The sequence below is a fragment of the Mastomys coucha genome, unplaced genomic scaffold, assembly GCF_008632895.1.
Source record: "Mastomys coucha isolate ucsf_1 unplaced genomic scaffold, UCSF_Mcou_1 pScaffold21, whole genome shotgun sequence".
Classification (NCBI taxonomy): domain Eukaryota; kingdom Metazoa; phylum Chordata; class Mammalia; order Rodentia; family Muridae; genus Mastomys; species Mastomys coucha.
In genome coordinates, this window is record NW_022196904.1 from 163,583,236 (window position 1) to 163,597,068 (window position 13,833).

General features: G+C 43.2%; 1 protein-coding gene across 7 annotated transcripts in view; it reads right to left on the reverse strand.

Annotated features, from left to right (window-relative positions):
• Sgms1 (sphingomyelin synthase 1) overlaps nt 1-13,833 on the reverse strand; it is a 266,886-nt gene that overhangs the window by 97,494 nt on the left and 155,559 nt on the right. For all 7 annotated transcript variants that reach the window (XM_031390092.1, XM_031390093.1, XM_031390091.1 and 4 more), the window contains one exon: nt 1,535-1,616. The gene's annotated coding sequence lies outside the window, so the exon portion shown is untranslated. The remainder of the gene's footprint in view (nt 1-1,534; nt 1,617-13,833) is intronic.

The window sequence follows — 13,833 nt, forward strand, 5'->3', positions numbered from 1 at the left end:
TACTGAACTTTGCTACTTAAAGTATTTATCAGTGTCCTTTCAAAGAGGTGCCGTGTTTGAGCTGGCCCATCTTTTAAAAGGCTTATAAATTGTAAATCACAATACCAAGTACACAGACAGAAAGCACCCGAATTACTGTGCACCTGCAGTGTTGCAGAGTGTTGTGAACAGTCTTTCACGTCAGAATGGGTCTCATTAGATCCAGCACACAGATGAATGAGCTGGGGGACACAAGAGCATGTGTGTCCCCACTGCCACATGCACTACAGTGCCATTTTCACAGAGAACTGACAACCAGCCACATGTAGACATCAGATAACTAAGTACTGTTCAGAGCTATTGCACTTTGTGACGACCATGCTTCTAAGGCACACTGAGAACTGGAAGTTGTAAAGAAAGCCCTTTAAAACTCAACGTTCTGGAGAGAAGCTCATTAAAACTCAGGAAATAACTCAGAAGTCCCTAGGAGTTCTGGAAATGGACCAGATGGCCTAGGTCCATCCCTCCCCCAAGGTTATAAAGGCAGCAAGGGCTATTAAGGAGGCCCAGGCTACTGTCAAGTTGCCTAAAAGTCAAGCAGAGAGCTCTGGGGTCCCATCTTTTGAGAATCATGCACCACATTGCGGTGGGCTTTCAGTGATGTAGCTGCCTTTGACTCATCACTGCTCCCATATGTAACCCTCAGGCATGCTTCTGTAAGTAACCCTAAGAAATGCTTTGGTTCACAAAGTGTGACTCTGGTTGTGTTCTTACTCTGGTCTGTAGGGCCTGTCATTGGTTTCCAATCAAGGATGTAGAAGCTTGTGTCACGTCTCTCTGGGGATAGCATCACACAAAGGAGAGCGAAGATTTTCAGGCTATGGATCAAATTTTACTCACTCAGCAGTTCTGCTCCTAATTACTTCTAATGTGCCCACAGAAGCTACCTAAGGAAGTGGACTCTAGGGGCCCCTGAAAGCAAGGTCATCTGTGTTTTCCAGGGGCCATTCCTAGTTTAACTGCTGACCTAGGACAAGGAATCCTCCAGTTACTTGCCACTTTTGTTCTGTCTACCAGACCTGATACACTCAACTGAAAATGACATATTCTACAAAGAAAGTTTCACGCGCACCAACAAACTTTCTCAGGTGTTTGAATCGTGCTCTGAGATTTCTAGATACTTACTTCAAATTTGTCTTAATGCTTTGTTAAATTTTATGTATTGTGGCTGTATGTACAGCAGAGGCCAGAAAAGACTCTTAGGTCCCCAGGACCTGGAGTTACAGCAAGTGATAACCGCCCTGTGGGTGCTGGGAACTGAACCTGAGTCCTCTGGAAGAGTAGCCAGTGCTCTTGACCACTGAGCCAACATTCCACCCTAATACCTACTTTTAAAAGCATTTCAGTTTTTACAAACTGAAGTCATTTGATTGCACCATCCTTTTATGGTGACTTATTAACTCATTTGATTATACTGTACTTTTACTGTGACTTCTTAAGCATGATTCACTCAGCCATTGAAAGAACTCCAAAGAGCTAGCAAAAATTTACTTACGGATTATTTTAAAAAGACTCTCCTCATCTTGGCTTCCTGCAAGATACTAGCTTCTCCGTGTGTTCCAGTATGTCTCCATCACCTGTCACCAGGAGGAAGAATCTCATCAGTTTTATGGTCTTTACAAATAACCTCTGTCAAATGTATCACACAAGTAACAATAAAAACAACAAAGCCCCAGAGAGTCCAAAAGTCTACCACTTACTAGCCACAGGAACTCCTCTCCCCCAGCCTCCATTTCTTAGTCTCCCTTCCTGTCTGTGTAGTCTGTGTGGTAGTGATAGTTAAGTAAAGCTAAAGGGCCTGGTCAGCATCCTTTGATCCAACAAAGGTGTTGCCTTGGCAACAGGGACATTCAACACTTAACAACTGCAAATCCTTGATTGCCCAAGATTGAGTTCATCAAATCCTGGAGCTGTGCGCATGGTCACCCGAGAGTGGAACTTCCTCAGCAAACTGCTGGTGCTTGCCTGCTTGTCTGTCTGAAGAGGAAGTCACTCGGAACAGCATTTCACATCCGTTTTTAAATCTTGTAACAGGTAGGGTCACACACTAGGAATAGGACTTTTGTTTTCTTCTTTTCACATGGGACCATCATGGAAAACATCCCACCTGTCCCCAGTAGAATGCAACCATTGATCACTTTATGTGAAGCACGTGTGGCTCTGGGTAGATGACACTGACAGACAGGTCTCTCGGTTAACTTTCCTAGCTCAGAGCAGACAGAAGGACAAGAAAGCTAACATGCTTCGGTCCATATGGTGCTGCCACGGTCACTGAAGGAAAGACAGAAGAGAAGCTTCAAGCTCCACAAGCCAAGAGGAGCAGCAGTGTGGACTTAGGGAGGAGGAGGAGGAAATGCCACATGAATTCAGGTGCTTTCCTAGTTAGATAGATCTGGCCAGCAGCAATAGATCTGGGGGAGGACCTCTGCCCAGGGAAAGCCTGAAGTCCCAGCACAGGGAAAAGCATGCTCATTGGCTACCTACGGCTTTATATGGTTGGCCACAGTTCAGAGCAGTCACAGCCATTAGAGATGAGTGCACAGACCCATTTGTACAGGGTGTCCTCAAAAGGAAATCCCAACTAGCATGTTACTAGCATGATTACAACAGAAACAATTAAATTCCTTGTTATAAAAGGCAAAACTAGTATGCAACACATTAAATTCATAGACTCCTTATGCAAACACTTTGGAAAGAGGTTTAAATCCTACTTCTGATAGAAACATGATAGAAACATTTATTTTTCAAATGTATAGTACGTTTGCAACTTTTAAAAATTAAACTAAAATTACAATATTTCCCTCTTCCCTCAGCCCTTCCAACCCCTCCCACACTCTCCCACTTCCTCTCTAACTCATGGTCTCTTTTCTTTAGTCATCAGTTATAAATACAACCTGGTGAGTCTGTTTACTGTAGTTTGTATGCATAAGATTTCAGGGCTGAGCACCTGGTGTTTAACCATTGGGGCCCACTCCTGGGGAAGGTGAATTGCCCCTCTCCAAGCAGTCATTATTCCTGTGTAGCTCTTTCTGGAAGCAGGGCCCCACGAGATCCCCTTTTCACATTAGCATGTCTATTGCTGTTACCCCTGTTCAGGTCTTGCTTCCGCAGCCATACTGTTGAGGTATCATGAGTGGAGGCTCCCTGTTGTCATCTTTTCTAGGAAACACATTTTTATCATAATGGGGTGCTGAAAGGAGATTGCCCCCTTCTTTAGCACCCTTTCCTGACATCAGTCAGCAGATGGGGGCTGCGTGTCTGTTGGTGTCAGATCAGTACTGAGTTCCTTCTGTGTACTGGAGAAAATGACTCATTCCCAACAGAGGCAGTGTACTCCACATGCATCTGCAGGATGTGGGGGGCCATGCTCAAAATGATGGCAGCTCATCTCCAAGGCCTCTCTCAGCACCACGTTACAGCCTCAGTGAGGGCAGTGTGGATAAGGCCATGCCAGCTTGGAAGCAGAAGCATCCTTATCCTTTGAGCTTAGTCCCCTTGATGCAAGGGGCAAAACACCTTATTTACTATTGCAAGAGATATTTTAGCTGGGCAGTGGTGGCACACATTTTTAATCCCAGCACTTGTGAGGCAGAGGCAGGTGGATTTCTGAGTTTGAGACCAGCCTGGTCTACAGAGTGAGTTCCAGGACAGCCAGAGCTATACAGAGAAACCCTGTCTTGAAAAACAAAAAAATAAAAAAACAAAACAAAAAGGGATATTTTAATAAATTAGTTGAAAGAATTAAAATTATAATCAAGAATGGTAATGTGCCAGCTGTTCCAAATGATTAAAAGTGAAGTCAGCAACTAATGAACCACCCATTCACTCTGCCAAGCGCTGGGAGCAGGGAAGAGCTTTTAAGGATTGTGGCGATTTGAATGAAAAGGACCCCACAGGCTCACAGGGATGGCACCTTTAGGAGGTGTGGCCTTGTTGTAGGAAGTGTGTCACTGGGGGTGGGCTTTGAGGTGCGCATCCAGATGTAGAACTCTCAGTAACTTCTCTCTCCTGCAGCACAATGACTGCCTGCATGCCGCCATGTTTCTGACTGTGAAGATAATGGATTCAACATCTGAACTGCAAGTCAGCCCCAGTTAAATGTTTTCCTTTATAAGAATTGCTAGCTGGGCGGTGGTGGCACACGCCTTTAATCCCAGCACTTAGGAGGCAGAGGCAGGCAGATCTCCGAGTTCGAGGCCAGCCTGGTCTACAGGGTGAGTTCCAGGACAGCCAGGGCTACACAGAGAAACCCTGTCTCGAAAAACAAAACAAAACAAAAAAAAAAAACAAAAAAAGAAAGAAAGAAAGAATTGCCGTGGTCAAGGTGTCTCTTCACAGCAACAGAAACCTTAACAAAGACAGAAGTGTGGATAACCAACTCATGATAGACTCTAAGATAGAAAGTGGTTCCATCAAGAGAAAACTTGATTTAGTCGCTAAGTATTTCCGAGTACCCTGTACTTGGCAAGCATGGTGCTGAGTATGTAAAGGAAAATTGCATAGTTAAAATTCTAGCTCCCACAGAGCTCACATGCTGGGTAGGATAAGAGACAGCTGCAAAGAATGGAGAGAGAAAGAGAGAGAGAGAGAGAGAGAGAGAGAGAGAAATCCTACTAAGACAAGGATAAAGTTCACATCCGATTACAGTACAATACGAAGACCAGCAGAACTAAGCAAGGAAGTTGGATGACCCACTTAACAAGGACTATCCAAATGTGTGAGTCCTGGTGAGACTAGCACAACCCTAGTACATCCTAAGTATGCTTCAAACACAATGCTAAAACAACAACAGATAACGCAAAGCCTAGTTAAAACAAATATATTTCCTCTGTCTGTGTGTGTGTGTGTGTGTGTGTGTGTGTGTGTGTGTGGTGCTGAACAATGGACACAGGCACTGTAGTTGCTCGACAAGCATCATACCACTGAGTTATAATTCTAGTTATAATTCTAGAATGTACACTCTAACCTAAACCTAGATAGGATGGGGAAACTTATAGCAACAGGTTAAGATTGCTTCAGATTCCTATTTCTTCTCTTGGGGAGCTGGCTTACTTGGAGAAGCTGGGGCTTCTCTCTGGGAAACAGTGTTCTGACTCACTGAAAGCATGTGCTTTGTGAGCACAAGAATTGGATTTCCCAATGACTCCTGAAAGATCTGGAGCTCAATGTACCACTTCTGCGTACCTTAGTTTTTCATCACTAGAATGGGGGTGAAATCAGTACTGTAGCTAGATGTCATACTTTAGATACGAAGACATAATTAATGCTCTCCAGTAAGGCCTATGGAAAACAAGTGTTCCCTAAGTGATAAATTATCCTCAGTGTTAGCAAACAGAGCAAGTAATAGGATAAGGTCCATATAACAACAAAAACTAGTATCTGCAAGAGCTCAGAAATGATGCAGACCACTTCACTAGGTCACCCAGAAATGGCTTGAGGTATACAGTTGCCATAGCAATAAAGGGAAAGCAACAGCAATCAGAAGATGCTAGAGGTGGGGGGGGGGGCTGGGGAAGAGGGCTCAAAAATATTACCAGCATCTATTCAGAAGGAAAACTGAATGATTTGCTCAAGATGACTCAGTTCATGGTCAAGCCTGAGGCTCAAAGCCAGGCAGCTTCAATTGGTGTTCTCACCCACAATACTACACTGCTATTTCAATGCTAAGAGAAGTAACTGAAGACAAGACACATGCCAAAGGAAGACCCTAGAAGAGCAAAAAAGGTGCACCCTCAGCTTACTGAAGACAAGAGGAGAGCAACATTCAGAGCTCAGAGGGCCAAGAGTTCGAGGGCCAGATGTGCTAATGCCACAAACTCATTAGCATAAATCCCCGAGAAATTCCCAAAGGACAGTAAATGCCATCTAGTTTTAGAACCTGTTGTTGGCATGAAGAGCACAGGGCCCAGCTCAGGTCTTTTTAAGACAACACATATTATGATCATGTCCCAGCCTCAGAACAGCACCCTCAGAGGGAGGACGAACCTACAGCACACAGCTACTCTACAGCACACAGCTACTCTACAGCACACAGCTACTCTACAGCACACAGCTACTCTACAGCACACAGCTACTCGCTGAGCTCAGATTAGCTTTCACTGTAGCTACCTTTCTTAAAGCAGGGACGAGGAGGAGGAAATCATCACTCAAGGAACTTGACGTCTCTGAGGGTGAGGAAGACAGTGGGAGGGGAGGGAGTACATCAGGAAGCAGATGCTCCTAAGTAGAAGAACTCACAGAGAGGACACAAAGAGAAATGAGGTCAGGCTCAGGTGGGGCAGACTCCACAGCGGCCCTGGGATCTCTGTCTCTTATTCTATAGTCTACTTATTACTGGTAGGATATCAGAAATTACAGAATGTGTGACTATAATATCCATTCTGCCACAGGATTCTCTCCCATGCTGGTTATAAAGAACAGTCAGGCTGCCATGATGCAAGCTACCCAATGAGAGCCCAAGAGATCGACTTCTACTGACAACAAGACACCACGGTGCTTGGCCCAAGAGCCCACAAAACCCAAATCCTTCCCCCAGCTGCATCTCAGAGAAGACAGCAGCCATGGTAAATCCCTGACTTCAGCCTGATTAACACTTAGCTAATTCAGGCCCCAATCCCTGGGCCACAGCACCCAGGATATCACTTGTAGGTAGGTTGATCTGCAAAGATGGTACTGGACTGATGGTCACATGGCTCTAGATGATCAATGTACATCCATGATGCTTTCTCATGGTCTCTGGCAGAGGAGGAGGGAGGAAAAAGAAAAGCCCAGGGAATCTCACAGCCTGGGAAGAAGGGACCTCTCCTCCTAGGCTGGCGATTTTGAGGATATATTTAGTCCCATTTACCAACAAAATCATCTTCAAACTGGTGATCAGGCTCTTGGCGGGCCTTCAAAGGCTAGTCAGCATGACAAGGCTTGGGCCATTGAGGTCAGCACAAGAATTCTTACCAATTTACAAGCTATTCTACACACCTAGTCATAACTTAATAACCAAGAACATGTTATATACAATGCACTATACCTAAACACTGTTTAAAGCAGGTGTCTGGAGAGACGAGACAAGCTGAGACTTTCTCTTAGTGGCTTTAAGAGCTCAATTAAAATAAAGACACCAAAAGTTTCACGTCAATTTTCCTAATATGAACTCTCAAAACCAAACATTCATACACAAAGAGAAACACACAGAGACACAGTTATACAGATATATAGTTGATATAAATATAGATATAGAGATGATATAGATACTCCCAGGCCAACTAGCTGCAAGCAAAAAAGCAGAAAGGTCACATCCCATAGTCACTCACTCTGGAAAGGTAGAAAACCTATGTTGCTCATGTATGCAGCCTTGCAGTTGACAGACTTAATGCACACACCCAAAGACTAAGTCATCTGTCCAAGGTTGCTCTACAGAACAGATCTGACCTCCTGTTTCCCAGGCCTCTTCCTACTGAGTTCTACCAAATGCTAGCTTCAACAGGAAAACATGACAGCGGTGATATTAAATACACGGCGTGAGAGGAAAAATAGGAGTTACCTTTTTAGAACACGAGGGAGCTCCTCCAGGTCTCTAAAAAGCCAAGCTCTGTGGTAAGAGGGGGAAAGAGATACCACCACATAAAACATCCAGTGTGCCTAAAATAGGCTGCTTTTCTTTTGAATGACCTGATTCTCTTCCTTTACCCTATGTTAAGTGAGAAAAAAAAAAACAAAAAAAACAAAACCCAAAGAGGGCTGCCACAGGAAACATGCCAGCAAAAGACTGTGTAGATACTTAGTGTATGCTAACTCCTAGGTCTGATTCAGTCAATAAACATCTGGAGGCTGACCTGATCCAGAGCAACGTGGTGGGTGTGGAGCCTGGCAGACTATCAGAAAACGGAGCTTACTGACACTTTTGACAACCAACAACCAACAGAGGTAGCAGAGATATTCCCAGTATGTGTGTCGGGACGCTAGCAGGGATGCAGTCTAGGGCTGTCTTCACTCCTAAACACTTCTAATACTTCAAAGTAAATAGCAACTCGCTCTTCTGTGCAGTGACATTGCTGGGAAGGCAGTTGTAGAAGCAATCCAAACACATGGTGGTCACACCACTTTACAAGGCCATTATGGAACTTTGCCAACAGGACACTCAACTTTCTCCTTTTTCCCCAGCACCGTGAAGAAATGAACCAAAAGTCCACAAGGGTTGCTCTTCCCCATGTAGGCGGCAGCTCTCTTCTGCAGCCCCAGCTTTACCATCGCTTGGATTTCTCATTGTAATTCAAAAATCGAATGTGTGAAGAAGGCTTGAAGCCTCTGGGTGTGCAGCCGCACTTGCTCCTGTGGCAAGGGGACCGCACCTGCTCCTGTGGCATGGGGACTTCCTGGCAGCCTGGGTTCTGAGCATTCACCATGAGCACTTCACACTGTGCATGCCACCACACCACACAATGCCAACAAGCGCCACAAAAAATCTCAGCTCGGAACTGAGAAGACCATGATCTACTGCAGGACTTCTACTGCAGTTTTCAGAGCTTACAGAAACATCATCCTATAATGACGGAAAACAAAGACTTCTAATACTTTGCTAACATCCTTCCTCAGCATATAAATCGAAATTAGTATATATTTGGAATGTATTGTTGGAGGGTTCAATTTTTGAAATTGCTGCTTAAGCTGTTACCTGTAAACCAGTTCTAAAACAAGCCACCTATTTTGCTTTGTGATTAAAGTGGGATTTCCAATTTCTGCAATGGCCCGAAACATACTACTGTCATTTTGTACTGCACAGTTATGCAAAGTAGCATTCTCAGCACTGACGATTATAAAATCAAAATATCAATCAACTGTGAAAAATATTGAAGATGTCTTCATCTTGTAGTATCCAATACTCAGCCAAGATTTAATTCTTTATATGAAAATAAACAAGCACACTTATTTCAGTTAGTTTGCAATTAATGCTTTCATCTTTAATAAATGGTAAAACTCTATGTATAGCAAAGGTCTGATCTAAAATAAATTTCTCTACATTACCAGTAGAGGTCTAAGTTTATATATGATACACACACACACACACACACACACACACACACACACACACACACACACGAGTCCTCGCTTCCTCCACCTTTATGAGCTGATCACATGGTCGCCCTCCTAGGGAAAGAACAAGCAGGTGGGCTACCTCTCCTATTCTACCACCTTCTATAAACTCATGGGATGTTTCTTAACAGTAGACTCATGATTTGTGTAAGGCAGGCAAGAATATGCTATCTTAAGTCAGACAAAACTTGTATTGTAATGTTCTATGTGACAGCTCTGTCATGAAAAGAACAGTAACAAAAATCTTGGTCATCTGGGAATAAAAATCCTATAATGTCTAGATCCTATTATTGATCTTTACTGTTGTCCTCAAAATGTAGTATTCCTAGTTTTAAAAATATATTCTAAAAGGTATTCATTCAGTATTATTGTTTCCTATAGAGACACTTTAATTCATGCAATTTGAACTTTATGTTTTCTTATTTACACCAAATTCAGCAAGAATATCTTTCTGTTATTGAAGCAGTTTTTCAGAACAATAAAAAAATACTCACAAATCACCATTTTGGCCCAATAAATTCAGAAGGGAAGTTTCCTTTTTCACAAACACATATAAGTGAAAGAACCCATCAGCCAGTGTTCTTGGTGGTACAGGACACAACAAATGACACACATATTAACACCCAGCCGCTTCGATCCTCTCCAAAGCCCTCGGGCTGATGAGGAATGATGCCCATTTTCAGTGGAGCCTGGTGTTCTGAGGGGCCCAGAGTGAGAACGGCCTCCTCGGGTGATGAGGCGCGGCTTTAAGGAGTTCTTTCACTGGAACCGAAGTTTGTGCTTTTCTCCTCTTGGCTTCTCTGAACCAAGAAATAAAACCCTTTCAAGTATGAATGGGAAACAATTTAGAAAAGGGATTTAAAAAAAAAAAAAGAAATAAAAAAATGACAAAGGCTGACAGAAATGCACTGTGATGTGACCTCAGTAAGAGTCTGACAGAAATGCACTGTGATGTGACCTCAGTAAGACTGGTTTCACCTGCAGTGACTATGAGAAAAGGAGAGAAGAAAGGGCTACACAACGGGGTGACAAAACCATGCTCATTCGTGGATAAGAGGAGGACAAATTGACGGGACAGAAGGACAAATTGATGAGACAGGGTCAGAAGAGGAGTAATCCAAGGTTGGTGGTATAGCCTCTGCGAAGGCCAGGGGCAGAACAGCGTCATCCCTGAGGACCAGATGGCAAGCATTTTTAGTTTTCTAGCATATGATATTTTCTACAAATGCCTGATTTCCACACAAATAGCTACAGAGTATATCCAAAATCAATGGACACAGTCATGCTGCACTAAAATGATATTAGCAAAACCAGGTACTGGACAGATTTAACCCCCAGGCTGTGGTCTGCTGACTCAAGCTCTCTAAGGAAACCTGTGGCTAACAGACAGAACAGATGGAAAGGATGCTACAGGCAGCTCTGACAAGCCTGGCACATCCACATCATAGTCATTCAGTTGGCAACAAGTGCTGAGGACTCATATTCCCATAAAGCTAGGGGCAAGGCGTTCAGCACTGCTGTGGGACAGGTGGGGGGAGGGGAATAAGGATGCACTTGTCCAGTGTTACTTGATGCAAACACTTTTCTGTAAAGCATGCTGTTTGTGGCCCATGACACTGTTACCCTGTCTTATATATTTTACTTGCATGGTTGTGGACAAAAATTATCCTACTACTTCAAAGTAAATAAGGAAAGGAAATTGTCAGGAACAGAGTCAAACAGATGAGTTCTGATTTGTCTTCCACAGGTCCTGTGCCTTCAAGACCCTCCCTAGCGTTTCCTCTCCCATTTTCTTACCTAACTCCTTCTCTAGGTGTCAATCATTTTCTCCAAGAAATGGGTCTCAAACATCCCAGGTAAGGTGAAGACACATGCTATACACATCTCTGTGACATGAACTTTCATTACTCTTCATGTCCATGTCATTTTCTGTGCAACGTCTGCTTCCTGGTTGCAAGGACAGACTTTCTTGTTGAATGCCCAGGTCTCTCAAACAGACAAGCAAACATGGATTCAATAGAAAGCTCTGTTGCTTAGAGTGGCTCTGTTTAGCCAGGATGTGGGTAGTTAAAACCAGTAGTTAGATCTTGCATAGCATTTGAGGCTTTGGTGCCTGTAGCGTGGGCAATGTGATATGGCCAGTGGAAGAAGGAAATTGGTCCCAGATTTACACAGTTAAAGCAGGCCATATGCTTTCTGGTTAGTTCCAGTAGAAACTACCTGGCCATTTCTCCCATACTTTGTCATTTGAAAAAATATTTGACTTTTGTTACTGATAAAACATTTTTTTAAATGGAAGATACAGATGATAAGGCTGAAAAACGGGCGTATGTTTAAAAATGGCCATAAATTTTTAAAGTTGAGCCCAAACAGCAATTACCAAAGCAGGAAACTGAAATAACCACAAGAAAACCTCACCAACAAATGAAGCCCCAAAGTAGCAACAAAAATTTCAAAATAGCTTTAGAAAATGAAAGGTGTTGGGGGACAGTCAGTCAGAATTATATATGAAGCAAAAAGGCATGGCTTGAAACTAAAGAAGTAAGGGCACTTTTAAATAACGAAAACGCAGAACTTGTGGTCAGCAGATAAACACTCTGTGAAGCGCTATAACAGAGTGCCTGAAAAAAATGAGGAGTCTGGAGGTAAGAAATGTGCACGTGAAAATGGATTTTTCACTACTCTTTTTGGAAAGGAAGTACCTGACCATTTTACTGTGTATCAAAAGCATGTCACTGTGCTGTTAAGTCTGTGACATATGTGCATGAACATGTATGGATGAACAACAGCCAATGCATATAAGATTGCAAGAGGTGCAGCAATGTGGAGGGGAAAGCTAGACTGGCACTCATTACTGTTAGAAGGCTACAATGTATCATTACTGTGAGACCGCTACAATGTAGAACCCCTTCTAAAGGCTGTGTGGCAACTCCTTACAAAGTCCCACATTCCCTCGGGGAAGTGTTTTTAAGTATATAGCCCCCCAAAAGGAAAACATATGTTTATAATGAGATGTGTGTAATTATGTTCATGATATTCATAATAGTCCCAAAGTGCAGCCAACTCTAATGTACACCAATAGCAAACAGGTTAAGTTCATTAAATGGAATATTATTCAGTACCAGCAAGGACCACACTGACGAACACAAACAACGACTATGAATCTCAAAAGCACTGTTATGTGTTATGTACAGTTAAAGAACACAGCACAACTATATAGCTGCGGTTCTGGAAGAGCCAGTGCCCCAAATCTGTGCCCATTTCCATTAGCAAGGGTATGACAGAAAGGACATATGAAGGGAATGGGCACATGCTGACAATGGGCATATGGAAACTCCGGGGTGAAAGGGATATTTTTTCTTATTGGCTTTTGGTTTGTTTTACTGACATAATACCTTGCTACACAGCCCAGGCTGGCCTCAAACTTACTGTACTCCTTCCTGAGCCTTCCCTGAGCTGAAATTATCAGTGTCAGCCACCATGCCCAAGAGAAATATCCTCTATCTCTAGAGAGATACCAATTCATTAGTTTACTTCAAAAAGGAAGAGGAGCCATGAGCTTCATATCAAAATGTTCTATTAATGTTTGCATTAAAATCTTCATAGAATTTGAGTTAAAAACAATGTCTTTAATTTTATTTAACCTCCTAACGTACATGTGTGTGTGTGTGTGTGTGTGTGTGTGTGTGTGTGTACATTCATGCACGTGAAGGCTTATAACTAACATGGAGATTCGTATCTGAGTTTGCTTTGGGGATCCTCTGCCCCTCCTTCCAAATGCTGGAATTACAGGCAGGCCTCCAGGAACACCCAGAGTTTATCATCCACTGGGCCATCATCCTCCCTGCTCTACCACTAACAACTTAAACAATTTTAACACTCTGAGAGGAAAGGCGTCTGCAAGGAAAGAAGAGACGGAGACAGAGACGGAGACGGAGATGGAGACGGAGACAGAGACGGAGACGGAGACGGAGACGGAGACAGAGACGGAGACGGAGACAGAGACGGAGACGTCTGCAAGGAAAGAAGAGACGGAGACAGAGAGGGAGACGGAGACAGAGAGGGAGACGGAGACAGAGACGGAGACGGAGACAGAGACGGAGATGGAGATGGAGACGGAGACAGAGACGGAGACGTCTGCAAGGAAAGAAGAGACGGAGTCGGACAAGGAGACGGAGACGCAGATGGAGACGACGGACCCAGAGACGACAGACCCCGAGAAGACGGACCCAGACCCGGACCGGACCCAGTTGGTCTAGTACTTTTATTCAGTAGTATTTTTACACTTCTACTGTACTCCCGGTAAAACAATAGTCACTAGTGAAATGAACAAAAGCTTATACTTTATGATTGAAATTCTGATAAAAGACAAGCAAACACTGAGGTGTAAAAAGGGGGGTTTCTGGGGGCAATAGCACAGTTACAAAGTGTCCAGGCCCTCCATTCAGCCCCCAACACTGAAACAAAAAGTGCTAAATACATTTAGAGAAAATACATGATTCTTTTTCTCTCCCATAATCATACATGCAATATTAATAATAGAAAAGTGCAAATTCAGTTAAAACTTTTGAAGAACTGAATGATTTTAAGAAAAACTATTTTAGTAACTATCTCTACCCAGTCTGTCTCTTAGCTCCAGTCAAAATAACTCATGTTCCCTATCTTCTTTGTTTTTGTTTTTAAATGAGATGTAGAAATCGTATATAA